Source organism: Callithrix jacchus, chromosome 20 (assembly GCF_049354715.1).
Source record: "Callithrix jacchus isolate 240 chromosome 20, calJac240_pri, whole genome shotgun sequence".
NCBI lineage: Eukaryota > Metazoa > Chordata > Mammalia > Primates > Cebidae > Callithrix > Callithrix jacchus.
Genome location: NC_133521.1, coordinates 730,597 through 734,611, shown reverse-complemented (window position 1 = coordinate 734,611; position 4,015 = coordinate 730,597). Strand labels below are relative to the sequence as shown.

General features: G+C 45.6%; 1 pseudogene; it reads right to left on the bottom strand.

Annotated features, from left to right (window-relative positions):
• Window positions 1-2,448: 2,448 nt before the first annotated feature.
• On the bottom strand, window positions 2,449-2,546 carry LOC144580622 (small nucleolar RNA U13; annotated as a pseudogene).
• Window positions 2,547-4,015: the final 1,469 nt, after the last annotated feature.

Genomic DNA, 4,015 nt, shown 5'->3' with positions numbered 1-4,015 from the left:
GATGACTGTCTGTTACCCTGATTTGATCATTACATACTGTCTACAGCTGGGGTCCCCAACCCTCCTGGCCATGGATCAGTACCAGTCTGTAGCCTTTTTTTTTTTTCTTTTTTTTGAGACAGAGTCTCACTCTGTGCAGCAGTGTGATCTCAGGTAAATGTCACCTCCACCTCCGAGGTTCAAGCAATTCTCTTGCCTCAGCCTCCTGAGTAGCTGGGATTACAGGCATGTACCACCACACCTGGCTAATTTTTGTATTTTTAGTAGAGACAGGGTTTCACCATGTTGGCCAGGCTGGTCCCAAACTCCTTACTTCAGGTGATTCGCCCTCCTCATTCTCCCAAAGTGCTGGGATTACAAGTGTGAGCCATTGCACCCGGGCTTCTTTTGGTTGTTGTTGTTGTTTTGACACGAAGTTTTGCTTTTGTTGCCCAGGCTGGAATGCGATGGCGTGATCTTGTCTCTCTGCAACCTCTGTCTCCCAGATTCAAGTGACTTTCCTGCCTCAGACTCTCAAGTAGCTGGGATTACAGGTATGAGCCACCATGCCTGGCTCCTTTCTCTCTACTAGAAATACAAATTTTTGTATTTCTAGTAGAGACAGGGTGTCTCTACATTGGTCAGGTTGGTCTCGAACTCTCGACCTCAGGTAATCCACCTGCCTCAGTCTCCCAAAGTGCTGGGATTACAGGTGTGAGCCACCGCGCCTGGCTTCCTTGTTAGAAGCTGGGCAGACAGCACAGCAGGTGAGCAGCGGGTGGGCGAGGGAGGTTTCATCTGTGTTCACAGCCACTCCTTATTGCTGGCATCACCACCTGAGCTCCACTTCCTGTCAGATCGGTGGCATTGTTAGAGTCTCATAGGAGCGCAAACCCTACTGTAAGTAGTACATTCGAGAGAGCTGGACAGTGAGATTCTTATGAGAATCCCATGCCTGTTGATCTGTCACTTGTCTCCCATCACCCCCAGAAGGGACCATCTAGTTTCAGGAAAACAAGCTCAGGGCTCCCACTAATTCTACGTTATGGTGAGTTGTGTAAGTATTTTATTATATATTACAATGTAATAATAATAGGAGTAGGCCAGGCACAGTGGCTCATGCCAGCTATCCTAGCACTTTGGAAGTCTGAGGCAGGTGAATCACCTGAGGTCGAGAGTTCAAGACCAGCCTGGCCAACATGGTGAAACACCATCTCTGCTAAAGGTACAAAAACTGGCAATGGTGGCAGGAACCTGTAATCCCAGCTACTTGGGAGGCTGAGGCAGGAGAATTGCTTGAACCCAGGAGCAGAGGTTGCACTGAACCACAATGGTAGCATTTTGAGAGGCTGAAGTGGGCGGATCACCTGAAGTCAGCAGTTCGGGACCAGCCTGGCCCACTGGTGAAACCCGCATGTAATAAAAATACAAAAATTAGCCGAGTGTGGTGGTAGAAGCCTATAAGCTGAGTTACTCGTGAGGCTGAGGCAAAAGCATTGCTTGAACTCAGGAGATGGAGGTTGCAGTGAGCTGAGACCTTGTCCCTGCACTCCAGCCTGGGCAATAGAGCAAGGTTCTGTCTTTAAAAAAAAAAAAAAAAAGGCAAGCCAGTTACAATGGCTTATAAAACTTTGAGAGACCAAGGTGCCAAGATCACTTGAGGCTAGGAGTCCCAGGTAAACTGGGCAACATAGCACGACCTCATCTCTACAAAACATTTTTAAAAAATTAGGCACAGTGACATGTGCCTGTAGTCTCAGCTATTCAGGAGGCTGAGGCAAGAAAATTGCTGGAGCCCAGAAGGTGGAGGCTGCAGTGAGCCATGCTTGTGCCAGTGCACTCCAGCCTGGGTGACAGAGTGAGACCCTGTCTTTCAAAAATAAAAAAGAATTCAGAGTAGAGAAAAGTATAAATTGTAAGTTCAAGCATGCCACGTCCCAAATTTTATACAGAAGTGTTGATGTGCGCCCAAAGAACTCTGCATTCATTTCCCAGTGCTGCCTTAACAAAGTACCCTAAACTGTGTGGCTTCAACCACAGAGATTTATTCTCACAGTTCTGGAGGCCAGGTGTCTAAAATCAAGGGATTATTGATTGATTGTTTTTTCTGTGAAGGCTGTGAGGGAGGGTCTGTCCCAGGTCTCGCTCATGGATTCTCAGAGCATCCAGAGTTCCTCAGCTTGTAGGTGGTCTTCTGTCTCTGTCTTGACATTGTCTTCCCTTTGTAGGTTTATTTGTCCACACATCCCCTTTTTATAAGAACACCAGGCACACGGGATTAGGATTCACCTTCATTACCTCAGGTTAGCTCAATCACATGTGAAGAGACTGTTTCCAAATAAGGTCGCATCCACAGATCCTGCGGCGTAGGGCTTCAGTGTCTTTCAGGGAGACACAGGACAACACCTAACGCTATAGATTTGCAAATATTTTTAGTTTGAGTTTCTGGGTTTTATTTTTTCTTTTTTGCATCAGATGGGTGAGGTGATGATATCGTAACAAGTTTTGAGGAAGGCACATATCATAAAACAACCTGAAAACTTAATCGTCATGTTTAGGTTTTGGTTTTTTAATTTTAGTTTTTCTTGAGGCAGGGTCTTGCCACGTTACTCAGGCTGGAGGGCAGTGGTGCAATCATGGCTCACTGCAGCCTTGACCTCCTGGGCTCCAGTGATCTTCTCACCTCAGCCTCCCAAAGTGCTAGGATTATAGGAGTGAGCCACCACCCCCAGCTGTTCCCTATTTTTTTGTTTGTACGTTGTTCATTTTACTCAAAAACACACCTTTGCAGCTGGGCATCCTGGCTCATGCCTGTAATCCTCAGCACTTTAAGAGGCCCCGAGGCAGGTGGACCACTTGAGGTCAGGAGTTCAAGACCAGACTGGCCAACATGGTATAACGCTTTCTCTACTGAAAATACAAAAATGAGCTGGAGGTGGTGGTGTGTACCTGTAACCCCGTTGACTCGGGAAGCGTAGGCAGAAGAACCACTTGAACCCTAAAGGCGGAGGTTGCAGTGAGGCAACTTCATACTACTGCACTCCGGACTGAGTGGCAGAGCGAGACTCTCACTCAAGATAAAAACAAAAAACAAAATATACATACATATATACACACACACAGACACTTAATACACATACACACACACACACACACACACACACACACCTTGGCAATCTTTTTATATATCCACATTCGCTGGTTCAATTTAAATTCTATGGTAGATTTCATTTAAATTAATACAATCTAAGTACTATTATGTTCTATAACTAAAAAGAATAGGCCATGCATTTAAATGATTCAAAGTTCAAAAACTATGAAAGACTATAGATTTGAGTTTCCCATATGGCAGCCAGTGGCTTATGTGTTTATTGAAATCTAAGTGAGGCCAGATATGGTGGCTCATGCCTGTAATCCCAGTGCTTTGGGAGGCCGAGTCTGGTGGCTCACCTGAGGTCAGGAGTTGGAGAGCAGCCTGACCAACATAGTGAAACCCCATCTCTACTAAAAACACAAAAAGTAGCCGGATGTGGTGGCGAGCCCCTGTAATCCCATTTACTTGGGAAGCTGAGACAGGAGAACTGCTTGAACCTGGGGGACAGAGGTTGCGGTTAGCCAAGATCACGCAACTTTACTCCAGCCTGGGCAACGGAGCGAGACTCCATCTCAAAAAAGAAAAAAAATCTAAATAAATTAACATTAAAGAAAACGAAGGATTTGGTTCTTTGTTTGCGTGGGCCACATTTCAGGTGCTTCACAGCTGCAGATGGCCCAGAAATATGGTCCTTATTGCAAAAAAGTTCTATTGGTTGGTGTTGGTGCAGCCTTAAAGCCACTCTCTCACGCCTCCTCAAAGCCAATCGCTGTTAGGGTTTTTTGGTGATTCCTTTCCAAGATAATCTATGCACACAATCAGCACGTGGAGTTAATATATCCACCTAAAAAAATCAGAGTCTCCCGTGTAGTGCAAATGATCGTGTAACAGTCCATGGAATGAAATGTATTCATGTAGTTTCTTAATGAAGTACTCTTGAGT